General features: G+C 54.1%; 1 protein-coding gene across 4 annotated transcripts in view; it reads right to left on the reverse strand.

Moving 5' to 3' along the window:
* Nucleotides 1-25117, reverse strand: part of RAI1 (retinoic acid induced 1) — a 74463-nt gene extending 49346 nt beyond the window's left edge. The window contains exons 1-2 of one of the 4 annotated variants that reach the window (XM_071443839.1): nucleotides 24787-25117; nucleotides 4142-4355 (exon numbers count right to left, since the gene is read on the reverse strand). The gene's annotated coding sequence lies outside the window, so the exon portion shown is untranslated. Of the gene's footprint in view, nucleotides 1-4141; nucleotides 4356-12572; nucleotides 12673-12708; nucleotides 12821-24786 lie in introns of all 4 variants that reach the window. The other 3 variants (XM_071443842.1, XM_071443840.1, XM_071443838.1) reach the window with 3 other exon arrangements.
* Between the last annotated feature and the right edge of the window lie 2294 nt (nucleotides 25118-27411).

The raw sequence follows: 27411 nt of genomic DNA on the forward strand, positions 1-27411 counted from the left end.
GTTTGACTTCTCCCCAGCTACCAGGGGTGGGATCATCCCCTTTGAACCCTCACCCAGCAGCAGGAAAGAGAGCTCTCTTCTTCCAAATACATCTCCACCATGCAGGCCTCCAAGAAAATCAGCTTTTCCTTTATTTGTCTTTTTTTTCTGCCCTGAAGCAACAAGCACACAAACCACCTTCTGCTCTGCACAAAACCAGCAATTCCCAGCAAACAACCAAGCCGCTGGCTCCAGAGCAAACAGCTCCATGTTCCGAAGCAGGCTGGAAATTTCTACACAAGGGGGACTTTTTCTTCCAGCTCCCTCCACATTTGCAGGGAAGGTCCCTCCTCCTTCCTGTCCTCAGGTAACAACATCTTCATGGAAACACCAATATTTTTATGAGTCATCCCCCTTCTTCCCCTTTCCTTCTCTGTGGCCAACACCCCTGTGCTTTCGAGATCAAAGCTGAAGGGGACCAGCTGTGTTGAGTCCTTTCCTTTCCAGCCCTTTCCATCTCCATTTGCAGCCGTCGCCAGCGCGAGTCCCTGCTGTTCTGACAGCGCTTTGTGCCGCCCCTCCTGCACCATGCCCGCCGTCTGCTCCCCCTCCATCCCTCTCCTGCCATCCCAGCTCCTGCTCCAGCCACGCTGGGAACACAGGGAACCCTCCCTGAGCCGGGCTCAGTCCCCTCTGGCATGCATGGGAGCTGCCCTGCTGGCTGCCCTGCCTGTCATGTGCTGATTCAGAGGCAGAAATGTGCTCAGAGAGAAACGGGATAATCTGCTTCCACTGAAATCCCATCCTAATTCCCCGTGTTTGGTAACTCCTCCGCAGACCAGAGCATGAGACTGCATCTCCCTTCCAAACAAGCAGCTCCATGGGGACCTTCACTCCAGGCTCCTTTCAGCAGGGGTACAACCTTGGCTGGGAAAGTCCAGCTCCTGCTGTGAAAGCGGCTGAGGGAACAGGAATCTCCCTCCCTATCCAAAAGGCTGAACATCTCACACAGCCCCCGGTGCTGCAGCAGGGATTTGCAATGTGATGGGATAATTAGAGTCAGGGATGTGCTTCTCGTGCTTCTTAACTGCCAGAGGGCAGGGTTAGATTAGATATTAGGAAGAAATTCTTCCCTGTGAGGGTGGTGCGGCCCTGGCACAGGTTGCCCAGAGCAGCTGTGGCTGCTCCATCCCTGGAAGTGTTCAAGCTGAATGGGGCTTGAAGCCACCTGGGATAGTGGAAGGTGTCCTTGCCCATGGCAGGGGGGTTGAATGAGATGATCTTTAAAGTCCCTTCCAACCCAAACCATTCTGTGATTCCAGGATTCTTGATATACCCAGGAAAATCCGTCCATTTTCGGTCTCCCAGTGAGTGTCATTTGTGCACGTTTGATGGAAGCTGCTTCCATGTGCAGCAACTCACAGGTCTGACAGGTCCCTCTCAGGGTCATGCACCCCATCCTTCATGACATCTCATCTTGCACCACGTGCACCTCCTGGGTGTTGCCATCACACATCCTGCACCTATACAATCCCTGCTTCCCAACACCTCGCTGTAACTCAGCCCAAATCCAGCTTGGAGCTGTCTCTCCTACAAAGACTTTGAAGAAAGCATTGCACAGAATTAAGTCTCGGTGCTTTTTATATGTAAAACACTGAATTTAGCTGCTAATGGCAATTCCCAGCAGAAAAGGATGGTTAGTAGTGGTGGGTATATTTATGAATTCTTTCTAAGCAAATGCCGTGAGGCGGGAAATGTATCGGTCCTCGTGGAAAGTTTCCCGGGCTGCTGCTGCAGGCATCTAAATGCAAAGTTTCACCATGACTTTTTGAGTTCTGTGCTCTGCTAGACATATCCCTTTCAAATCTCTCAGGAATGCTTTCCCAGTCTCTCTCCTGTGGTCACACGTGTGTCACTGTGACCTGCCCGTGTCTGTGAGGGCAGCAGCATCTCCGTCCTTCTCCAGCCACTCCACTGACTTGCCAGCAAATAAAAGTCAGGGGAATCTACTTGACTGGTCTCCTTAGCTGCTCTCTCCAAAGGGCTGACTTATAAAATACCCACGTCCTGGATTTCTGGGAGGTTTTCACTGAGAGCACATTGTTTTTCCCCAGCAAAGCCAGAAAAGAATTTACAGTCGGTCCACACAGCGAGAATGCTCTGCTTTCTCTTTCCTGGGACAGGAACTCAGTTTGAAACAGATTGCTAGCAGCTAAATGCAAGTTCCTTAGCAGCTTCCAGAGTGAAAATATTCCCTCTCCAGATCTCCTTTTATGTCCACAACACATTATTCCGGTGGAGGGCTCTCTTGCTAAGAAAAGCTCTGGTAACTCCCAGCCTTGTCTCCAAAGTGGTTCAGGTGTGGGAGCCAGCTCCCCTGCAAGCATCCCTTGGTCCTGCTGCCCAGCTGAGATGTCCTTAATTCCTCCATCTGTCCCCTCCAGGCTCTGGCTGGCTCTGCTCTCAGACAGTGAATACATACAGCAGGCTGCAAGGCTGCTTGTCCTAAATATACACTTTTCCCACAGCTTCAGGAGAAACTATGTCTTTTAAGTCCCCCAGCCCACTCCTTGGGGTGCTTCTGGGGCTTTCCGTGCTAAGCTGCCTTTGTCCCACACACTGCATGCAGACAGACGAGAGGTTCACACCAAAACCCACCTCTCCTCTCTGCCTTTAACTAAACCAAAACAAAAAACAGATGGAAAATCAAATGCTGGCAGTGTGAAGCATGTGGGCTGCACTCGCATCAGCCCTCCTGGAGCTGCAGAGTGTATTCCTTCCTGCTCCAGGGTCCCAGGGCAAAGCCAGACCCCAAAAGGGTTATTGGTGAGGGAGATCCTGCTATTCCCCCTTGCCAGCCACCCAGTAGCATGGAGGTGGGACACAGGGAAGGAAGGGAAAAGACAGAGACAAGAGCAGGCTTAGTATGTTAGGAAGTCCAGAAGGAGCAATTTCAACCCCTAAGCAGGATTTGCACAATGCACAGCCAACGAGGCACTGGGGCTGCAGACAGAATACTGGGGGGACAGTCACAAACTGGACACTGAGCTGCTTTTAACCAGGCTCCAGCCATCCCACACACTCCCTGAGGCAGAGACACTGCAGAGGAAACACCTTGAGACCAGAGTTAAGGCTGTCCCCTAATGAATGCACGGCATTCCACGGCCATAAGCTGCTCAGATGTCCTTAATTCCAGGATTTCTTACACGCTCCGTGCCTGACTTTGTAACCTTAATCATGTATTTTTTGGTGTTGCTCTTGTGCGCACGTGAGCTTATCTCCTTTTACTGTGGGATCTTCTTCTCACTCTCTTGGTAGGATAAACAATACCCACGACTCTTCCACGTCCCTTCCTGGGCGTGCATCAGTGTCCCCCAACTCCCCTGAACACTCCCCAGCTTTGCAGAATGAGCAGTGGGGCTGTTCAGGCTCCACTCCAGCTCCTGCTGGAGCCTCGGTCGCCCTCGGATGCCCAGAGGTCACTCCCACGTGTGGATGAGCATCTGGATAACCCTGGTGCCACACCAAGGCTCCCTGCAGGGCGCAGGAGGAGCAGGAGCAGAGGGAGCCTGCGGTGGGGGCAGGGACCAGCAGCGTGTTTGTGGAGTAACGCTCAAACTGCCATAATGGATTGCCTTGTTTACACTGGGCCCAGGGAAAATCACTCCAGGGATGGAGACACAGAAGCGTCCAGAAGCCTCTGAGAGCAGGAGAAGCTCTTCAAGACTCTTGCCTCTTGCTTCTGCTTACAAAATCATCCCCCCCGCCTCGCCTCCTGCATCATTGTCAAGGGGCGGAAGCTTTGAAATCACTGTAGTAAGCAGGGGAGGGATGAGGAAAGGAAAGGAAAAGTATTATCGGATGGGAACGTGGCTTTTCCACTCCTCCTTGCCAAGAGCAGCCCTCAGTACCCAAGGACACACCAAAAGGGTCGTTGGGCCACAGGGTGCAGTGAGAGATGTGAGGAATTGCTGAGAGAGGGAAAAGAATAAATAGGAACCACCTTAAGGGAGGGGAGCCACCAGCAGAACAGTTAAAATGACTAAATACTTTCCCAATATCACTCCTCCACGTAAGCATTGCTGTAATTGCCCTTGGGATGTTGCACAACGGCGAAAGGGAGGGGCAGGTGCTGGCAGGGAGGGAGTGAAGGCGTGCAAACCTCCAAATCTCCATCCCAGGCGCTGCTGTCATCGAGGAGAGACGCTCAGGACACCTCTGCCACCTCGGGCCCTGGTGGATTCATCCCCTGAGGGGCCATTCCTCACACCAACTGGAGCACTCCCAGGAGGACTCACTCCTCATGCCTCTGAGACACAGCGGGCTGCCCCAGGGAGCAAGAGCAAAAGGCGAGGAGGAACAGAGCCCACGCTGCACTGTGTGGCAAAAAAAAAAAAAAGGAAAAAAAAAAGGAAAAAAAAAAAGAAAAAGAGAGAAAGATATAAGGGCTTCATTCAAGCGCTCTCGCTCTCTGGAAGTCTCACGCAGAGCAGCTGGTCTTTAAGACTGTTGCAAGCATGCCATGCAAGCACAGAGCCCTTCCATTCCTGGGTGCTTTCATTAGTGACACTCAGACAGGGACAGCCACTCGACCCCCATGAGAAGGAAAAAGGCTGACTCATTCTTCCAGCAATGCTTGAGAGCAGGGCACGGTGCTCCTGCTCTGTAGGGTCCTCTCCTGCTTCCTAAGCCAGATCACCGGATCTGGGCTTGGATGCCACACACACACACACACATGCACACACCAGCTAATCCGCAGATGTGCTGGGTCCCTGCATGCAGCATCCTCAGCCTTTGCTTCCAAAAGCTGCCCAGTGATGCTCGAGTCGAAAGGGAAACCTCTGAGAGATGCAGTCTAGAGGTTTAAAACATCTGTGGGCCATCAGCCATTAAATGGGATGCTATGCTGGTTTGCTGCTCTCGGGTCTCACGCCAGGTTCATCGCTGTGCCGGCTGGGTACCGTCCAGCAATGCATTAAGTGATGTGACTATTTCTGTTCTCATCACATGTTTGCTCTCATCCTCTCCAGGGTGTGTGCGGGGGGAAAAAAAACACACATTCATTATGGAGTGTCATATTTTGGTAAGGCTTTTCGTTTCTCTGCGTAACACCGGGCTCTTGGCAGAGGAGAAGGGGGATTTTGTTTTCCTAATATCCATGTACTCAGGTATTTCTGTTAGAGGAGGCAAAGTCAAAGAAATGCTAATCAAATATCCAGGAGTGCACAGTGCTGACATCCGCACCTCGCTACTATATGGCCTTTCATTAGCATTACCTAAATGTACGACCGTACAAAGAGCAGATTTCCTTAGCAACAGGGCTGCCTTCATATTTCCTCCCCACTACCCCCTGCCCTTAGAAGAAAAATGACTTCAGCTCTTTCTCTGAGCCCTGCTCTGCGCTGCAGCAGTGCTCTACGCCACTGCCAGGCTTTGCTATATGCTGCATCTGGGACGCCTGCCTCTCCACGCTGGGATCCACGAGCCATAAAGCAACCTCTTGACTTAGCTCTTCTGCACAGCCACAATAAAACTCCTCTTTTCCTAACGGAGCATATGCAAAACAGCCCTGTAACAGCAGAGGGGGGATCCTCTCCTCCAGATGACTTACAGCTCCCATGGCTGAGGGAGGATGTCCAGCACGCTCAGCAGAGCCGGCACTGCTGGCTGGCGACTCCTTTGCTCCCTGCCACCTGGTTGAAGGGTGACAACTGCCCTCGTCCCCAAATGGCACTGTAAAGCACCTTTGCCTTGGGCAGGGAGCTGCCAACCCCTCCTCTCCCCGGATCTGGGCCAGGAAGACGGAACACTTCATCCTCCGCGCTCTCCCCCGGTGCCACAGCCTGGTGCGCTGGGCTATTTTAAGAGCTCGTCTGGGAGACTGGCACACGCACCGCGCTGCCGGGAACTCCCTGCTTCTGTTTCAAAAAAGCTGGAGGCTGGGAGCCTGCTGGGACTCACCCCTGTGATTCCCAAGGTCTGACCCTCCTCTCGCTGGGACTGGCGCAACGCTGCTGAGTCAAACGGAATTAGTCCCAATTAGCACCGGTGAAACGGGAGGAGAATCGTGCCCTCCCTGGCATTTCAACCCCTCCAGCCGGGGGCTGGGACCACTGAGCCTCCCCCTGCAGCCATGCCCCTGCTCCCCATCTCCCTGCTCTCCAACCTGCTCGTTCTGTGTCGCCATTCCCTGCCTTTTTCACACGGATACTCAATCCCCTTTCCCATTATGATAGGGTCTTTGATTGCACGATCGCATAACTATAATGAGACAAATATTTATTTTGCAGATATGGGTTAATCAGACCGAAGGTATAGAAATATTTCATGCGCTAATCAGAGTACCTTCAGCAATCAGTATAGCAAATAACTCAGGTAAATTAACATAGGAGAGTTCCCTTATCAGGTTTTAGTCTAAGATATATGTGCATTAAGGACTAATTTGCTCTCCCCCCTCAGATTTGGGCTGGAGCCCAAGATGAGGTTGAGACCAAGGTTCCCTCCCATCAGCTTTCACGGGAGCTGTGCAGGCTTTGCTCCTGGCAGGATCAGACGCCAGGATGAATATTCAGCAGCGTAAACGCCTTTGTTTTCTGTGCTCTGCACCTTTAAATTTCCAAGGGCTCTGCTGTTTTCAGCTCAGACAGCCTTTTTGCATTCAGTTCGCTGCAAGCTGACACAGAAGACACGATGGAGCAGGTTGTGTCTCCTGCTCTGAGCCCTTCACGCCACTCTGGCAGCGTTCAGGGGCCATATTAAGAGCTGCGAGTAATTAGTGAATTCCTCCTGCCCCAGTGCGGCGCAGAGCAGCCGTACCCAGCATCTCGTGGCCAGCAGGCACATGTGGTGCCAAGAGCATAGGTGGCAGTGGGGACAGAGGGATCCAAAGGGGCTGAGAACAGGATGAGCCAAGTGAGAGCCCAAGAAGGACTCCTGGGTTTGACAGGCATTCCCAGGGCACTCACCCAAGCTCCTGCAAATCAGCAGTCCCAGGAGACACCTTATAGAATCATTAAGGTTGGAAAAGGCCATCAAGAGTTGCCCAGACTCCTCAGGCTCAGTGTCCCTCACTCCAGTGTCCCCAAACCAGGAGTGGCTGTGCTCCCAAAGCAGCTCCCACAGCTGCATTTTCCCTGCTCTGCTCTGAAAAAGCTCCCGCAGAGGAAACACAGAGGATCTGCCCTTGCCTCTGTCATGTTTTGGGATCCCAGAGAACAAAAAGCACCGGAGGAATGGCAGGCATTATAGTAACGATGGTGACAAATTTAATTAGAGCAGGAAGCTCTGGAGTGGATTTCAAATGGCAACACGGCATTTTGTGTGAAAGCATTGCCTCGCTCCCCCCGCTCCCTCCCTGCCTCCACCACGCGGCTCCATCCAAACCCACCCCACCCTGCGGGATGCATCCCTCTAATTTTCCCACATGTTGTCCCCTTCATCCTTTTCCCCCCCTACACTCCTGAACCAACACATTCCCGTGGTCTGGAAAATGCAACCATAGAGCAATTCAATAATACAGCAGCCAGATGTGCAACAGTATATCCAACATGTCATTCAAAGGAGCCCTTCAGTGGAGCCGAGACATGCTATCCCACAATCTTAACTAATACATCCTGAGGCCCTGGAGGAGTTGATGGATGTATACAATTCCCTTTCCTACAGCTGTGGTCCCTTTTAGAGGGGGCATCCAGACTCAACAATAGCCCTGCTGTTGCTTTCAAGACAGAACCCCTTCAGACAAACTGGGCTTAATCCTGACCCCGGTTACGCCCGCCCGGGCTCTGCCGAGGTCGGTGGGGTTTGGGAGCCAAGGGCTGGGAGCAGGATCCAGAGAATGCTGGATCTGCCGTTTCACCTTGTGCTACAGGCTCTGAGAAACCCTGGTAACTGGTTGGAATATAACCACCTTGGGGAAAAGGCAAGCGGAGAGGAGCAGGTAATAAGATTTCTAACTGGTGCTGGTAGAAAGAAGGAAGTAATATAACAGTTTAATTAATCTATGCCTATTAGCGTTATTAAAGAAAACAGGGAGCTATTGGAGGTTTACCTCGGAGAATATCATCAAATGGGGACCTTCTGCAGGGAATTTTATGTCTCTGTGCCCAATTTATAACCAGCACGGAGGTGTGGTGTTAGTGACAGCCAGTGCTGAAATGTCACAGTGCTTAGAAGTCATTAGCTGGGGACACAGGGAGAGAGAAAGAGAGGATGGAGGAGGGGACAAGGGAGAAATGGGAAAGGAAGGAAAAGGAATTAATTTAATTAAAAATATCTTTAGAGCCTGTCTCTTGATTTGTGTGGTTTTGGGGCTTGGCAGAGCAGCTGAGAACGGTGTGGAAGGAAAATCAAGGTTGCTGGGGCTTTTTGAAGCTGATAAAAAAAATAAGCACACTTTTCATGTTCAGGAAGATAAATCCCCATTTTCTCAGTCTCAAGACAATCCAGTTATTTACTGACAGTTTTACTGTGAAATAAAAAGGGCTTTAAGCTTCTTTCTACTTGATGTCTCCATAGCCTGAATATTATTAGATCCCAGCCTGGTGCAGCTGGAGTTTTGGTTAATAAATTTAACGTCATTAGACAGAAAAGCCTTCGACTGAATGTTGCAATTCTTTCCCCCCCCCTTTTTTTTTTCTTTTTTTTTTTTTGCCGTTGCAGTCAGACTGTATGTAGGTGGTAAGAATCAAAAGAAAGGAAGTACGCTTGGCAAATAGGGGAGTGCTAAAAAAAGGTTTTGCTCAGGCTGGGGGTTCAGTGCGAGGGTGTTTCGCCCACAGAGGAGGCAAGGCTGAACCCCCCCGCAGGGGATGCACCCTGACGTGGCACCGGTTTCTGCAGCATCCCTCAGGAGAGCAAAACACTCCTGATTTCACAGTGATGGCGTGCCTCAGGGTGCTTGTCCCACTCAGAGGGGTGGCACTGTGGGTGGCCATGCCACTGCATGACCAGACCAGACCACGATGCTGAGGGGCTGCCTTGGTGCCACCACCATGGAGCTGTGCTTGAGGTGGATTTTTTGAGAAGGAAAGTCTGCTTTTCCACCCCAAATCTGCATTGAGGCCATTGCAAGGCCAAGTGTTGGTGCAGCAGAATGTCTTGGTGGGACAATGGGGGGACAGCCAGCATGGAGGGGGCGAGGGGAGGGCAGATGGCGGTGGAGCTGCTTGCTCTTCCCATGGGGAGCCAGGCAGCTGCAGCCCCTCAGAGCAGGACTAGCTCCCATGGAGGGAGAGCTCCCACCAAAATCCAGCAGGTCCCTGCTCTCCCCCTCAAAGCTGCCTCCATCTCAAGCCTCCTTCCTTCTGCCACCCCGTCTCCTCAGCTGCTGCCCCCGCCATAGCCGAGCCTTCTGCCACCATGAAATGTGCCCACTGGGAGAAAGACACTGAGGAAGGTACCACAGCACTCTAATTCCCCACCACACACCTCACCTGCCTCTTCCCCAGGTCCTGCCCTGCCACCTTCCCACCACATCCCCCCAAGCCCACCATGGCCAGGCCTTCCCTCCCTGATGAGCCTGAACCATGAGGGGCTTGGGGGGACGCTTCATTTGGGGCAGCTGGTGCTGGCCTCTTGGCTAAAAACACATCCCACATGCTGGGTTTCTATCCCCAAAACCCCACAGGTGTTGTGGACACCAAGAGGAAACTTCTGTGGTGGAAGTGGGAGGCTGAGTGACCCCCCCACCCAGCAGCTCCGCCATCGGCTTCACTCCAGGAGAAACAGTCTCCAAGTTGTTTCATAAAATAAACAGCGGTGGCTGGAAGGAGAGGAGCAGGACAGGGGTATCGGGGAGATAGTGAGGGGCTGGGCAGGGACGGTTGTGGAGCTGGGGTGTCGGGATGGGAAGGAAGTGGTTGTTGTGGGAGTAACGTCAGGAAGAGCCTCGGCTGGGGCCTGGGCAGGCAGGGAGAGGGGAGATCCGAGTTCATGGCATGGCTCTGAGGGAGATGAGCCAAGGGAAGAGTCCAGTGTGGGGACAGGGAGGGATCCAGTGTGGGGACAGGGAGGGATCCAGTGTGGGGACAGGGAGGGGTCTGGTGTGGGAAGGGGAAGGGTCTGGTGAGATCCCAGTGGGAGGACGGGAAAGGGTCGGGTGTGAGGATGGGGAAGAGTCCCCTGTGGGGATGGTGAAGGGTCCAACGAGGGAACACGGAATGGTCCAGTGAGGAACAGAAAATGGTCCAGTGTGGAAATGGGGAAAGGTCTGGTGTGGAGACAGAGAATGGTCCAGTGTGGGGATAGGGAAGGGTCCAGTGGGGTGACAGCGAACAGTCCAGTGTGGGGATGAGGAAGGTGTGAGCATCCACTTGGGCAGAGGTGTGCTGGGAGATACCTATCCTGGGAGAACAACCAACCCCAAAATCCTGCTGGATCTTGTTTACTCCCCTTCTAAAGCCATTTCTAATAAAGGCTGGTTTACGTTTTTTTTTAAATCCCCTCTCGGGTGAATAAAAGCAAAACAAATAACCCCAGGCAGCGAGGCTGGGTGATGAGCAGCAGATGGCTGGTGATAACAGGCACCTTCATACCTGTGCACCCCTTACCCACAGCCTTCCCACCTGGAGCTCCCAAGCTCCCAGCTCCGTGGCTCTCGCCAGCCCAACAATCCCAGCCCAGCTAGGGGATATGGGAGTGCAGACAGCAGCGAGCTGCTTTAGGGAAATCCAGTTTGGAGCCAAGTCAATGCATGCAGAGTCATTAATCTAGGTCTGGTGCCAATAGGGATGGCTTTGCATTAGCCGGGCCCCTTTGTAGTTCAGACAATCAGTTGCATTCAACCAGCGCAAGATAACGCTGCAGAAAGCTGAGACCATCGCAGCTCATTCCTCCTGTAAGGGGCGGGGGGAGAGGATTTACAGGCAAAATAGCATTGCATTAATGGGACTGCTCAGTATTCTGCACAGACGCTGGCGGATAATGTCTTTGCAAACTAACTGCAATAAATTAATTAAATTAATCTACTATGCCGTGCTTGTCCCCACCCAACATCAAATTCAAGGATGATCAGGGCTTGCCTTATCCTCCATAGCCTATGAAAGAATCTGATCTCACTTGCTCTAGAGTTTCTGAGGCACTGAATTGCAAAGTACCACCTGCCTCACTAAACTAATCACCAGCCTGGTGGTTTAGATCACATCAGTTTTACATGTAATTAAGACTGTCCAGGAGGGCATGCAGCTGCTTACATGGTCGTTCCCTCTTATACAGCAACGTGCCTCCTGCTCAGATAGGTGCAATTAAACAAGCCTGTTCACAGTCATTAAGCATTAATGCACCTCATTAGCATAAGAACTGGAAGAAGCTTTGATGCAGGGAACCCCGCAGGAGAAGGAGATAGAGAGAGATGTACATACAGACAGGAAGGCGAAGGGCTGGGCCACCACCTTCTCGTGGCCCCGACCAACCATTCCAGCTCCATTTCTCCAAAGCAATGAGCCATGCCGTGCCCTCCTCCCCAGAAATGGGTCTGGGTTATCTTTCTCTCCCCCCCTCCCCCTCTTTCTAAATTATGCTGGTGGAAAGGGAGAAAAAAAAAAAAAAAACACCACACCAAACTGTTGGGATATTAACCTAGCGAATCCATTAATAAGCTGAACTCTCTGTTGGCTTTGACACAGCACACTAAAGCTTTAAAGAGACAGGGCCCCAGACACTGGAGATAGGGGCAGAGACAACAGCGCTAACAAAGAGCCACTGTTGCCACGGCCGTGGCCATCTCGGGTAGGTCCAGCTGTCTTTGGTGTTCTGTTTTCCAGACACAAAGAGCAGACTGAACCGTTTTGGTCTGAATGGCTTTCATTTGATGGTAGAGAAAATGAGAGGGAAGAAAGAAGCTAAGTAAAGTGTCCAGGAGAGAAGGAAAAAAAAAAAAAGAAAAAAGACAGGAGAGGAAAAAAAAGAGCATGGTGTGCTGCAGGTCTCCAGTGAGAAAGGCTGCCTCTCCCCCGAGCACAAAATGGGGCTGTCTCAGGGAGCAAAGTGAAGGTGACATGATGATTTTGGATCAGGATGGAAGTGAGGATCCAGGATACACACTCCAGGGGAGCTGGGATGGATGCTGCCTGTGCCTCACCTGCTTGCCCAGCGCTTTGTACAGCAGTGTACTCAGCACTGCCAGACCACAGACTGCAAACAGCTTGTCTAGCTGGGGTTTAATCTCAAGGGAACAACCTGTGTTTGTACAGTCCCTGGCCCTCTGGGCTCAGAGCCCGCTAAGAGCCTCTAGCCTGGACCAGGGGTGTTATCACACAGAGCCTCAGCAGCTTCACTGTCACCATGGCGAGAAATGGGCTCACATGAGGACCTGAATCAGCTGGAAAAAGTGAATCTCCAAGTGAAATGTCTTCAAGGAACCACCACATGCTACCATGGAGCCGCTCCAAACCCACACCTCAGCCCAAACTGTATCCCAAGGCATGAATAACCCTCGTGCTGCAGCCTCAAGATGTCCACGTCATCCCTTGCATCTCTACCTTGCATCCCGTAAGCTTGAAAAACAGGCCTGAAACATCCATTCCAGGGTCCCCTATTATAAAGCACAGCTCTGAAAGCCAGAAATGGAAGCTGAGACCGGATAAATCAGTACCTACCCACTGGAGAGCCACACGGGCTCGTCCCTACAATGCGCTCTCTGGCCTCCATCTAGTCCAGCTCGTAAGTGATAAAAGCGTCCACGACTGCAGCTCTCATCTGGGAAGAAGAACAAACAACCCAAGTAGATCTTACCACTGGGAAATGGTTTCTAAGGGTCTCCAGAGATATCCTCTTTCCTACGCTCATTCCATTAGTGCTGTGCATGCTCCATTGTCCCAGTCTCTCCCTCCTTAGTGGTTACATCCTACAAACACAAACAGATTTCAAATCCCCCGTAGCTCTTTGGCCCATGATGATAATAATTTTCCCTCCTTGAGCACCTTTTATCTAGAGATCTGGAAGCATCTCTCTGGCATTAATAGCTATTAGCTTCTCCACCATCGTGCAACACAGGGTGAGCACTGTCACATCTCACAGCTGAGAGGAATTCGGGCACGGCACAATTAGGAATTCACTCCTGCCAAGTGGTGCATCCTCTTGTGCCCAATCAGTGGCACAGGGATGGTGGTGTTTGGTCCTGGATGAATCTGGCTAAATCCTAAAAGATTTGCCAACAGCGTCAGCAAGAGGAAGAGATCCCAGGTTTGTGCCTGAGTCACCAAACCCTCTGTTTTCCCTTCTGTACCTAGAGAAGTCAACGGGAAGTCTCCCATGGATGGTAATGGGAAATCCAGGCTTTTTGAGTCAGTAAACAGCTTTTTTTTGAGGGAGGGGGGGAGGTTTGGGCAAAGAGGCTTTTACTGCACAGTCATTTTGATAAACCAAGGAGCCGAGCTTTTACCCAGCAACAGGCTGGGAGAATGACTGATGGAGACCATGACCCCAGTGAACCACAGCCTTGCTCCCCCAGTCCCTTCCCATTTGCCTTTTGTGATTACAATTAGTACTGGGGGCTGGCAGGTGGGGGAAAAATGAAATAAAATAAACTAGAAGCCCCCCCTGCCCCGCTGCCAGCCCCTCATTGTCTGCAGAGGCTGGCTGGGGCTCTGCACACTGCAGTCCTCTGCCCATTGTACTGCTGAGAACATGCGAACAGACGCTCTCGGGCGATGGGTTTTATTGAACGCAACTTCAATGGCAAATGGAGAGAGAAAGGGGGGGGGAGAGGAAAGGAAAAAAAAAAAAAAAAAGCCTTGAAAATCCATGCCAAAAAAAAAAGAGGTGGGGAGGGTGTTTTTTAATGCAATCAATGGCTCCTTCCTATAACTCTGCCTGTTGTGAGGAAATTTCTTTCCAGTAGCAGCCAGCAGCAGTCCCAAGGCTGTGACATTGCTGTAACGCTTGGAGCTCAGCTCTCTATCTCTGGCAGCAGCCCCGTCTTTTTGTCATTATTGGCTGTGATTGCAGGGGGTGCACGCCAGCTCGCCGAGTGCTGAGATATTGCTGCCTTCCCCTCCCTCTGGACAACCTGCCCTCAGAGAGGAGTTTGGGGAGGGGATGAGGGTGAAACAGGGAGCTGAATTCTCTCTGCCTCCCCTGAGTACGCTCTGATCCAAGCCCACATGGATAGGTAGAGGTCCCCAAGGCCCTTTTCGGAAAGCTCATTAGGAAAGTAGTGACAGATGCATTAGCTATTAAAAAAAGGCGGGGGGAGAAGCTATCATAGAACTTTAAAAAAAAGCAGCAGCAGCCGCCCGACAGTTTTATTGCTGTCAGATCCTTTTTTTTGTGGGCACGTTGCAAAGCAGGAGAGGTTTGGGTAAATATCTGACGCACGCACGCACTTCCCATGCTCTGGGCTGTCTGTCAATAATCCAGCCAGGGGTATTTCTCACACCCTCAGGAGGCAGCTCTGCCCATTGCCACTGCAGCTACTCACCCTTCCTATCCACCCCCAGCACCTCCTGGAGAAGAGGTTTTGGAACAGGCATGTCTGGCTGCATGCAAAGCTGCGGGAAGAACCTGCCAGGTTGCCACAGGGGGTGAAAAAAAATGGGCATCAGCTGCTGCCATCTCTGACTCCGAGCTTCAGCCTGGGGAGGACAGGTCTTGGCATGAGATGTTCCCTCCTGATCTAAGCAGAGGCTGCTGAGATGGAGATTGAGTCCTGCATGCCGGGACCTGCTGTCCCTGCAAGCTCCAGCAATGCTCTCCACGAAAGGACAGAGCAGGGCACATTGTGCAATGGACACTCAGGCCTCTGTCCCCGTCCCACACCCCACATCGCAGCCCAGAGCCCTTGGAGCTCAGGGAACAGGTGTACTCACATCACTGGGAGGAGCTGCTTCCCTGCCCCCAGGATGAGTGACACATCTGGCAGCAGCTGGAAGCCACAAAGCCCCACGTAGGGACCAGGCATGAGGAGGGTGGCAAATGCTGGGTACTGGATGAAGATGCTCTGGATGGAGGTCTGGGCTGGCGAGCTGTGGTGGGCAGAGGGGCAGATGATGGGGGGATGAGGCAGGATGATGGCATGGGTTTTGTCCCTCCCCATCCTACGAACCAAGCTGCCACCACTGCTCTTACACCTGTGTGAAGAGCAGAGCCCAGGTAGTAACAGAAGAACAACAGATGTTGCACCTGCATGACGGCTCCCGAACGGCGCCAGACGAGCTGGAATTCACTTCTGAACCACAACAGCAAAGCTCTTCCCACAGACAGCAGTGGGAAGCAGGGATCAAAACACCACTTCCACAGATACACTCCCAACACTGTGTCCTGCCTCCACACACCACATTTTCCACAGACCATCCTCACCACTACGAGACAATCAAGCCAAACATGGCCCCCCCCAAGACCTCAGCATCCCTCAAAAAGGGGGCACAGCTACTTCAAAAGGAACTACAGGGGTACCAGAGGCAGCCATCAATCTGTGCCCCCCAACCTCACCTCCTGCCACCTTCCAACCACAGCCAGGAGGCAGAAAAGGCAGAAACCTCGCTGGAGGAAAACAGCAGCAGCAGCAACCGTCCCCCTCGGTCGGGTTTTAAATGGCTCTCAGATCCCTTCAAACAAATCTAAATGCACCGATCCTATTGTGTGCATAAATCTTTGCACCGGGGCCTGCACGCCTCCACACTATTGATAAAGAGAAACGAGTCTTAAATATTTAATGAGCGAATAAACCCGTTAAGAGGATATGATTAACTGCATGCCACGGCTCTGCATTTAAGGTGTCCCTGCTGTACCTTTAGAGGGGTTTTATTTTTAAGGGAAATCGGCAGCAGCAGCTGGTGGAAGCCAGCAGCCGGGCTGTGCGGGTGCTGCACCAACGGGAACGCCGGCACAGCGCTCCACTCCAGAGGCATAAATATGCCACGGGAGCCCAGGCTGCTCAGGGGGGGCTGTATTGACTCAGCCTGATGGGCAGGGAGGGCAGAAAGCAGAGCCAAGGAGGTTTGAGGTTTTAGGTGAGGTGGCAGGAGCCAGGCTGTCGGTTAGAGAAGCCACGTGAACTCTGCACCTTTCCGTCTCACCTGGCAGCGAGGGGGCTGCTGGGGGGATCAGGAGACCTTGGAGCTATTTCCAGCTGAACCACGGAGCTGGAGTGTGACCTTGGGCAAGTCACTTACAGTCACCCTCTGCCTGGAGTCGAGCTCTGTGAGAGGCAACTGGAGTCTCGCCCGCTGAGGGTGCGGATCCAGGCAGCGTGGGGTGCCAGGATGGTTGAACCTTCCTTTCCTCCACCTCCACCGAGCTGGGAGCAGCCTCAGCACGGGGCTGGAGCACTGAGGGCTGAGGTACAACACACCAGCCAGCCCACAGGATGTTTCTCAGGCACACAGAGAGCAGCTGATGGAAGATTTTATGAAACCAAGTGCTATAAATGTCGCCTTGCTATGTGACTTTTTAAGTTTCTAAATTATTTTGATCATTATTTTTACCAGAGTGAGGTGAATAATATACAACAAACCACCGTGAATCATCACTCCAGTTTTTAGATATGTTAAATTTAGCTGTTTTGGTGCCACCTTTTTGTTTATATTCTCCAAGTGTTTCTTGCCAACAAGTTACCGGCAGGGATTTTTAGCCGGGAAGGAGAAGAAAAAGAAAAAAAAAAAGTGAGACAGACTGTTAATTTCTGTTAATTTTAAGCATCAACAAAAGATATTGGAAGAAAGTAGATTTCAAATTCTTCATTGCAACAGTTTCCCTCCCCAAATCTCAAGTCTAAAAATTAAGCCTGCCCAATCGGGAAGCCAAAACCCATCATGTGATGTGAGATCCCAATTAAAACGACTCTCATTCCTGAGACCAAGTATTCACAAAAGAGCAAAGACCGCGAATTATTTGCAGAAATTATCTGGAGAACAATTTTGAATAATGAATACGATGGGGGAAATCGCAGTCACTTGGAATACTTAATGCAACTACAAAAAAAAAAAAAAAATCACCAACAATTTGCGAACAGAGAAGAGGTGAAACGTGTGGAATAGATCATTTAGCACAGCCCTGCCACCACCAGTGACTATTCCAAATGACCAAAGCCCCTGCCTGGCTGTAAATGCTGCAGGAATTAGCGATAGAGACTGATGGACAGATGGAAGCCATGCTTGGAGATACACCTAATCAAAGAGGCTGTGCCACCACAGCCAACACGCCCGTGACCTGGTAAAATCAGGGTGAAATAACTCGGGAAGCAGGATGTTCCAAGCAGCCCCAGGCAGGAGGAAGGGATGCTCCGGGTGAGGCAGCCGAGCGGAGAGCAGCTGCAGAGGAAGAGGAGCCCTGACACATGCTGGCCAAATCCCAAGAGGCACAAGCACAGAGGAACACCAAGGACGAGCTTCTGTGTGGTTGTGGCTGGGGGAAGGGGTGGGAGATGCTCTGGGAAAGGAGAGGTTCCAGGTAGGTCTGGGTCAAACAGGGGTGGCTGCTGCATCACCAAATGCTGGCTCTGCCATGGGAAATATCGTCCCATCAGCCGGGGACTGTGAGCATCCCTGGGCATCCCCAGGGTGTGAAGCTGAGAGCTGGGGATCCAGCAGAACCCACTCTGCTTCTGCCACCTGCCTTCAAGTGCTGGGCTGAGCCAAACCCTGCCCTCACACTGAGAGCTGCTCCCATGGCCATGACCAGAGCGTGCAGGACACAAGAAGCAGGCATCTGCTGAAAACTGAATGGTCTTTCTTGCCCACGAGCCAAAATCTGCCTCTTGGTTAGATTTACTTTGTCACAGCACAAGCTTCGCATTTCAGCTACCAGCAATGAGCATGGAGGCCAAAATCTCACCACTGCCTGTAGAGTTCAGCTGGGAGCAAGGATCTGAAGGGAGGAGGCAGGGAGAATTTGGAGGGCGGGAGCAGGCAAAGGAGAAAGGGTTTTGGAGGACCTTGGGGGACCACAGCAGGGCGTGGAGGAGATGGGGACCTTATGGGGGTCAGGCAAAGTCTGCAAGCACTGCTCAGGTGGGGAGATGCTGGGCCCTTCCCTGCCCCAACAGTGAGGAAAAGCAGCAGAGGTCTGGTAGAGATGGAGCTTTTACACATCCCAGCCTGGTCAGCTGACATTTATCAGGGTAACAAAAGGATACAGCCTGATCACAAGACAGGCTGACAGTGCATCTTCCCCTTCTGGGGAGGAAAGTCAAGAGCCAAAGTTGTAAAAAGTAGTCCAGTCATCTTTAGTATCTTCTCTTTCCTGCAGTTTGACGTGTGCAGGGATACTTCCTCTCCTCCTTTGAAATCCAAGACGAAAGAAAAATGCAGAAAATTCTGCATTTTAGGTGCAGGAATTAAAAAATAAATCAAATTCGTCCAATGTTTCAGGTCAAATGTTCCCCAAAGCTTCTGTTCTGGCAATCTAAGAATGCAGAGGCTGGATCTCTTAAATTCCCTTGAATTCAGGCTGTTTCTATCAATCTGTAGCAGTATTTCAACAAGCCTGGCTGAGGATGCTCAGGAAAGCCTGGTTGTTATACGCCTGGACTGCGGCAACCAGAGAACCACTCAGGAACTGAGAGACTCATTATTTGTTATTAACTCACCTGGAATCTCTGATTTCTCACATGTTATTTTGCTACTTGTCTGCAGACTGAAACAGCTCCTCAAAAAATAGAAAAAGGAGAAAGTGAACCACCCACCAGTGGAGGATCATCTTTCCAGTGGATTCTAGTAGGTCACCAGCAACTGCATCAAAAGAGTGTCCTGGGGGCTTCAGTGTTTGCTTCTTGTGCCCCTTTATTTACTGTGGATTCCCTCTGTGGCAGCACTACCAGCCCCTGCAGAGATTGCCCTGTTCCAGCCTCTGCTTTTCCAGGTTCAGGCACTGGGTATTTATTGCATTTGGCTGTTTTCAGAGCGTGGGTGTTTGCTTCACATGTCCCCACAGAGCAGAGTCCCCTTGGAAAACTGTTCCAGGCAGGAAACTGCTGCTGCTCCTGGTAAGGGAATCACATGGGGAAAATCAGTTTCTTTTTCAAAAAATCCTCCAAGTAAGGAGTTTGTTCCGGAGAGATGGAGAACGGAGATTCCCATGGGCTCTGCTCCTGCCTGTCTGATGGATTCCCCCCAGCACCCATTTGGCTGGTACAGTGGTTGCTGTAATGAATTTTTAGGGATAACAATTTGTTGGGATAATGACTTGAGGTGCACAGGGCACTTCTATGCCCCAGCCCTCCTTCAGCATCTGCGTGTTACCTTGCTAACCTTGCAGACAGAGAAACTGAGGCACAGGGCTGGCTCTGGAGAGGGACCAGGCTCCAGCAGCACCTCCAACTGCAGCACTCAGGTGCTCCATGGATGCTGCAATATCAGCATCACCCAGAATCTGGCTGAACTTCCCAAGGCCCCCCAGCAAGAGACCTCCTGTGTCCCCTCTGTCCCCAGCTCAGCTGCCACGAGCTGCTGGCCCTGGTCCCTCTCTTGAGCATCACTCTCTGTCTCTGGCACCCACCCTGCTCCTCTCCCAGCAGCTGGGCTCTGCCCTGGTGATCTCGGGGTGCCACCTTTGCCTGCACCATCCCCAGGAGGGGAGCACAGCAGGGCTGGTGCATCTCCACCGTGGCTGGGGACAGCAGGGAGGACAATGACATTTGCTGCAGGAGCCTGACATTGAACCCAGCCAGTCAGAACAGCGGGTGTTTTGCTGGCAAGGGTAGAGGCTCTGCTCTGACACCGTCAGCGAGGGGACAGGAGAGGGAGGGGAAAGGAAAAAAGCCGAAGCAGCAGCCAGACAGCTGCCTCTTCCTCCTCCTCCTTTTGTGCAGAAATGTGGTTTTGTTTGTCAGTCAAACAGATTGTTTTCTCCTTCTTTGCAGGCCAATTGTTTCTGCTCCTGCAAGATAAGGGATTGAAAAGGGCTATATTTTTATGGCACTGAATCTAGGCCCTCTGAATTGGAGGGGAGACATCAAGTGGGAGAGGGATGCCGGTTCAAACCAACCCTCCTCTCCCCAGCTCCACTCTCCAATCCCATTTCCACCCCCATTTTCCTTTTTTCTCCTCCCTTCTCCTGCCTGGAGCTGCCTCTCGGCCCTCTCACTATTTAATCTCCGTCTCTCCAGTGGACTCAGGAGGTTTACACAGCTTCATCCTCTTTGCACCATCTGCTGAAAAGAATCTGCCTTTCCCCTGCTGCTCTGTCCAGCGGCTCCTACTGCCACCCTCTCCCCAAAACTGGGGAAAGCAGAGCGTGTGCCACTGCATGTGACGTTGGCAAGAACAAAACCCAGGAGGGGTTTTCCTTTTCTGTGAAGGATTTGCCCAGAAAGCACCTTGGAGAGCCAGACCCCAGAGTGCAGCAAGAGCAGGATGCAGAGATGAGGGAAGAAAATGATCAATAAGAGCAAGCCCAGGGTAAGACAGCAGGATCCTCTCCAGGCTTCTACAGTGGGTTCAAGGAGGCTGTGTCCAGTCTTCCTCTTCTTTCTTGTTGAACTCCCCCAAATCCAGAGTCCAGATGGGATGCCATGACTTACAGTGATGGGAATGCTGGGGCGATGACCTCTGAATGACCGCCAGCATCCCCAAGCCAAAGGACAGGAAGAAGGTCCTTGCTCCAGGGACAGTCAGGGCTGGAGGCATCCTCACCCTCACTGGATCCCAAGCAGGAGTCCTTTGCTCCCAGGCGCTGATCACATCACACACCGAGGACCAGAGGGAGGATTTGCCTCTCCTCCTTGGGGGATGAGAGCCTGGAAGGGGGCAGCGTGGTTCATATCCAACTCATAAGCCTCTCAGAGCTCAGGCTTGAGGACTGAGATTCACTCAATTAATTTTGCTTTGGCAAAAAGTCCATTTTTATTGCTATTTCATGCCTTCAGTATAGATTTTCCCTGCTCGTCTCAAAGGGATAATAAAACCCGACTCGTTCTTTTTATAAAAGTCTCACACTCCCTCTCTCACCAGGCTCTGTGTTCCCCAGCTAGAGATGTAAATTTAAAGGGGAAATGCTGTCATTTAAAACAAAACAAAACCAAAAAAAGCAACTCAGAAAGCCCAGCTTTGAGCATATTCCAGCTCTTGAAACTAGGCCGTGCAACCAAAGCAAAAACCAAGCTGCCACCTTCCCGCGGTGAAGCGGCATTCCCGCAGCGATCCCAGCCTCCCACAGGGGAACTGGGGGTGACTGCCAGCCCCAGGAAGCCACTCTCCATCCTGCAGGGCTGCTGCTGGCCCTCTGCTTGCTGGGATGGGTAGTTTTTGCCAGCTGGGTGCTGGTGGGCGCAGGTGGTGAGCGCTGCTCTGAACGAGCTCCTTGTGCTTGGATGTGAGGCTGGAACCCCAGCACCTGCACCTGCCTCCCACCTCCTCCTCCTCCTCCACACCAGGTGAAAGCCTTGCTGCTGCCTGCCTCAAGCAGCTGGACCAGTCCTCCTGGGGGAAATCCCAAATCCACGCAATTCCAAGCAGGTGGATTTTGAGTGTGTTTTCAGGCAGGCAATGGGACAGGATGGTGGCAGGACAATACACGGACCTGCCTGCTCCACCCCAGCTGGGATGCATCCTGCCTGCTCTTCAGAAGGGCTGTAGCTGTGGAGGATCCCTCTGAGAGGTGAAGAAGGGAAAGGGAAACTGCCTTTCCTCTGCCTTGTGCCCTGCTGCCATGACCTTCTGGGGGGATAGGATGCGAGCAGAGGAAGCCAAGTGGAAGTCTTGTCATCAGTGGGTGGCAGCAACTGCCTGGGGACAGGGCGGGGTCCCCAGCACCATGGATTTAAGGGCAGCACCATCAGGATTTAAGGGCAGGTTAGACCCAGGTGCACGCCTGGCACAGCTGATGCAGCCTGCTAGGACAGACTCAAGCTGGTGCCTCCTGCCTTGGCTGTGTGTCTGATTTGGTGACATGCATAAATCCACCATCACTGGGACTCTCCCGGCTCAGCAGGAACCAGGAGCAAATCCAAAGCAGAGCAAATCCAAAACAAAGCAAATTCAAAGCAGAGCGAAGCTACACGAGGCAAGAGAAAACACACAGGTGCCTGTACTGTGGCACCCCAGCTCAGGACCAAGAGCTGACAGCCAAACCCTTCATACCCAAATGTTTCTTCTTCTCCCCATCCTGTACTCTTTTCCTGCACCTCCCTGCCAGGCTGCCTGCATGCCCTGGCTGCCAGGAACTCGGGGCCCTGCCTGCATCTGGCAGGGCAGGCAGTGCCCAGGGCGAGAGGAAACACAGCTCACTCTGCTCCTCTGGCAGGTGTGCCTCCAGCAGACACAAGTTGTAGGGCAGCTAACAAGGACAGGCAGGAAAGCAAAGACAAGGGAACCCCAGGTGATATCACACTCCCTGGCCAACTGATGGTGCAGCACCTCCAGGCCCATCTCTGGTGCCCTCAGTGAGGCTGTGGCACAGCCTCATCAGTTAAACCAAAGTTGTGCCATTTCCTCTGGTGGCAGAACAAACGGTCCTTCCCCACTGTGAGCTGCCCGAGGGATGCTACAGAAAATTCTGCACCTCCCCCGTTACGGGGGAGAATCACTTGGAGTCCCTAGATTTTCCTGCAGAGCCCTCACAGGACTCAACCCTCCAGGCTGGAAAATCCATAGTGTGCTCTGACAACCTCTGCAGCTCAGGCAGAGGCGAGAGATGATTAAGACTGGCTGAAATCTCCCAGGACTCTGACATCTGAGAGGCCCCATGCAAGGCAGAGAACCACCCCAGGCTGCTCCTCGCAACCTGCAACTCCCCTCACCTTAGCATGGAGCTGAAGGGAGACCAGGGACCCAGCGGGGCCAGGAACCAGGTCAGAGCTGCTGGTTTCCAGGCAGCAAAGGTTTGGAAGAGCAGAGGATCATTTAGCAGAGCGACAGTGAAGGTTCAGAGCAGAGCCTTCAAATTACACGCTACAGAGCACTTTTCCTGCCTAAAAGGTCTCTGAAATGACTGTGGCGGCTCTGAAACGAAGCACTCTGTATGCAATTGTTCCCTGGGGCTTGCAGCGGAGACAGAGCCGGGAGAGGAGAGGTGGGTCTGCGGTCCCTGGCACGGGCAGCTCCTCATCAGATGAGGATACACACTTCTTCTGGGCTCCACAGCACAGCACTGCTGCTTCCCTAAATCTCCCTGGTGGTTTCTACCAGTCGTGGTATTTTTTTTTTCTTTTTTTATTTCTCACTTCCTGCCTTGAACTTCACACAGCTCCTGGCCTGGGCTGCAGAGCTGCTGCTCAGGGTGTGGGTGCCCCCAGCCCCGTGCACAGACCCACAATGAACCCCTCGCCACCATCGCTCTCGCCACACCTCGAGGCACACCTCAATCCCATGGGGAACGGGGAGGGAAGGGCACTCAGGGGGAACATGTCCTTTTCTCCATCTCACTTGGCTTCCTCCCATCTATCTCCACTCCATCTCCCAGCAGCTCAAGGTCCATTTTCATCAGACAGTGACAGTCACCAGGAGAAGCAGTCTCAGCACCGGCGGGCACCACACACAGCCAACCTCTGCCCCCCACCCTCTGTCACCAGCACACAGGTGACAGCACCCACATCCGCACAGCCACCACGGCACTGCTCACCCACCTGGGGCACACACACTGCCACCCTGGCAAAGGCAGCTGTGGGGTGGGAGCACTCCACAAAGTCCCGGCACACACAGCAGGGAACCATTTCTGCACCATCAAGGAGGCTCTGGCAATGCCCAGGAGCTGGGGCAGCTGGATCTGAGCTGGGAGAGCTCCTGGAAGATGCTGGCACCACCAGCGATGCCCTCCCTCGGCTGGCACAGGGCCCGAGGAGCACTCTCCCATGCAAAACCCCAACCGTGGGGTTTGTTCCTCCACACCATCACTTTGGGAGGTCACCTGAGGGCAGCCAACACGGGCACCGCTGGCAGCCAAGGGGAAAGCGGGCAGGGCCAGTGGCCACAAGAGCTTTCAGCAAGCCAAAATCTGCTCACATCTAAGGGATGGCACCGCTCTCCATCAAAGGCAGTGGGGAACAAACAAGCACCCCAACAGCATCCCACTCTGACGTCAGTGAGAACCTCCGGCAGGTCTGCAACGTCAGCCACGATGCTTCCAGCGGCCGGAGCGCCCCCGGGATGCCGACCCCTGGGGCAGCTCAGCCCCTCCACTGGGACCCCAGTGCCACGCTCAAGGTGCTGCTCCAGCTGCACATTTCCAGGGAGAGTGGGAATGGGGACGCGCACACACACACACACACACACACACAGAGGAATTTAAATGGAATTTCACAGCTGCAGCGAAAGGGCACAGGAGGGGCTCAGGGCTATCTATCCAAGACGCACCATGTCCCCGCTCGGCATTTCGGCACCACCGGCCGGGAGCCCCGCGGCCACCGCACCCGCGGGACCGGGGGGGCCGGGGAGCCCCTCCGTGACGTCACCGAGCCAGGCACAGGCTCGCGTTTTGGGGGGATCGAGGCGCGTTTGGGGCGAGCTTTGGGGGGGCCGGAACGGGCTAGGGTTGGGAATACGAGTGCGGTGCTGTGGGAGCGCGGGCGGAAGGGAAGGGAAGGGAAGGGAAGGGAAGGGAAGGGAAGGGAAGGGAAGGGAAGGGAAGGGAAGGGAAGGGGAAGAGAAGGATATGTGGCGGCGGGTTGGCGGTGCCGCCGCCGCTCCAGCGGCAGCAGGAGAGCAGCGGGCCCGGCGGGAGCCGCGGCTGCAGCCGCAGCTGCGACGCGGAGCCCCGGGGGGGTAACGGGGCTGCGGGCAGGGCCCCCCCCGCCTCCGGCAGCGCCCCGCTCGCCCGGCCCCTCCGCTCCCCTCGCTCCCCCCGCCGGCCCCTTTCACCCGCCGCCCTCCCCGGGCCCTCCCCGGGCTCGGCGGCCCGCCCGGTTCCCCCGGAGCCGCGTCCGGAGCCCTTCCTTACCTGGCGGGCCGAGCCCCGCTGCCTCTCAGCGGCGGCGCTGGGCGGGGGCGGCCCCGGCGGCCATGCCCGGGCGGCCGCGCCGCTCTCCCGCGCCGTGCGAGCCGCCTCGGCGGTGTCAGCGGGCGGGAGCCCCGCGCGGCGCCGGGAGCGAGGGGAGGGACGGCGGGGGCATGACCGAGCGCCGTCGGAAGTGCACGCGCGCCCGCCGCCTGCCCGCGACCGCGGCGACACCTGCCGGCAGCGCCGCCGGTGGCACCGGGAACGGCGGCGGGGCGGCGGCGGCGGCGGCGGGCGCTGCGCACACCGGGGGCAGCGGGGCGGGCGCTGGGCACGGCACACCGGGAACCGGGGCACGGCGCACGGGGCACCGGGGGCAGCGGGGTGGACGCTGGGCACGGCACACCGGGAACCGGGGCACGGCACACGGGGCACCGGGGGCAGCGGGGCGGGCGCTGGGCATGGCATAGCGGGAATCGGGACATGGCACAACAAGCCCCGGGCAGCCAGCAGCAGGAACCGTATGGCAGCTCCTGAGCTGGGCACCGGGGACCGGGCAGTGGAGGGTGGAAATGATGTTGGGTACCGGGCACCCTGATGGATGCAGGCACTGGGCATCGGGGACATTGGCGAGAGAGTGGCACCGGTGCTGGGGGCAGGGAAGCCCCCGGGCAGCATCTGCCAGGTGCTGGTGCAGGTGACACCGGTGCTGGGTGCAGCCAACGGGTGCTGGCACTGGGCAGGATGAGGTCCCTGCAGACACACACCAGACCCTGGGTCTGGGTTTGGAGCTGGAGCTGTCTCTGGGCTTGAATCCACAATTGGATCAGGATTGCACCACGTGTGGATCTGCACTTGGGTCTGTGTCTGGATTTAGATCAGGATTTGGAACTGGATTCTGATCCACATCTGGATTTGCATTTGGAGCTGAATTGGGACCCACATCTGGACTTGCCTTCAGAGCTGGATTCAGATCCTCATCTGGATCGGAGTCTGGGACATGCATCTTCCACAAAGGATGGATGTAGCCTTTCCACCCCCTGCTCTCTGGGCATTCCGTGGGTGCACAGAGCACCATCACCCCACGAGGTGTTCATCACTGCCCACTTACCTTGCTCTGGGGACCTTCAGGGGTCTGCAGCAGTGTGACAGGAGCCCTGACCAGGGAGCAGAGGGGAGGGACGAAATGGCAGCAGTCCCGCTGGCCTTGGCTGTGCTCAGCAGTGTGTCTGGGGCTGAACGTGCTCCAAGGAGGAGCCGAGGTCAGGGAGGGGGATGAGTGCAGGAAACATATTAAGTGAGGAAAATTGGCTGCAGCCAGCAGAGCTGCCTGATGTTTGCCTGGGATTTTCCTCTCCATCAGGTATCCGGTGTAAGCCCTCGCTGCAGGGTGGTGGCAGCTGGTTATTCATGAGTGTCTTGGATGTGCCACCGGCCACCAGCACCTGCTGTGCACCGAGAGGGGTGGCACCCAGGACCCCTCCGTGCTTGTGTCCCCAGCGCTGACACCCAGCTTTGGCCGAGGCAACGTGTGTGGATATTTTAAGAGGAAGACTCTGTGCTCTCACAGCTTGACTGCTAATTTATAATCCTGTTTTCCTATTAAAATAAAAGCCTCTCTCTTATTCCCGAACGTGAGAGCCAAAGCGGAGCTCTGAGGAAGTGCCCTGTTTGCAGAACACACTGAAACACACAAAGGAAACGAGGCAAAACCAGCGTTTTGCACGTTTTTGAGCCTCATTTTAGCTGGGACTTGGAACAGCAGAAGGGAAATCTTTTCCAGCAGGATGTGCACAGCGGGGGTGTGCGTGGAGCTGCTGGCGTCCCTTTGGAGCAGGGCCACCTGCCTGCCGAGGGACAGCAACCGCTGCGGTGCCTGTTTGTCCCCGAGGGGTGGCAGGTCCCTTGGGGAGGCCGGGGATGAGGGATGGAGCAGCACGTCCCCCGTGGGGCCGGCCAGGCGGGGATGGCAGCCGGTGGCAGGAAATACCTGCTGCTCCGCCGCTTCCCGGCCAGAGCGAACAAGAGCCAGAGTGTTCGGAGGGCGGCTGCGGCCGCGTGTGGCAGGAGGGGCCTCCGAGGGACACACAGGCCATTGTTCCTCGAGGATGTGGGGCGGAAATTTGGACGGACCCGTTGCGTGCCGCGCTCGCAGCATTGCCGGGACCGAGCCCGGACTGAGTGGGTTCAGGGTGGGAATTCATTGGACGCTGTGTCTGGTGGAGGGGTCACTGATATTGGTGGTGGTGGGACAGCCCCAGTGGAACGACCCCCTTGAGAGGGCTCTCCTGCTCCTTGCAGCTGGAGCACGGCACATGCCCAGCGACTTTCAGCCTTTCCAGAGCTGCTGCTGGTATTTGTTGTGGCCCTGCAGTAGCTCTGCTGTCTGCCTGCTCCACCCGCACCCCACCAGCCTTGCAGCAACCTGCAAAGACATTTAATACAGGCTGGGTTTGATCTGCACTTTGACATTCCTTCAAGTGTTCCCTGGTGTTTTCCTGTCGCTTGCACAGCGCCTTTTCCCACCAACGCTCCCTCAGTGCTGCAAAAAGGAAGAAAAAGCCTTGCAGAGTGTGCCCAGCCTTGCAAATCCCTAATTACCCACCGCACATCCTGGCTTCCCTTGGA

Source organism: Agelaius tricolor, unplaced genomic scaffold (assembly GCF_023055355.1).
Source record: "Agelaius tricolor isolate 1412-34295 unplaced genomic scaffold, bAgeTri1.0.p SCAF_19, whole genome shotgun sequence".
NCBI lineage: Eukaryota > Metazoa > Chordata > Aves > Passeriformes > Icteridae > Agelaius > Agelaius tricolor.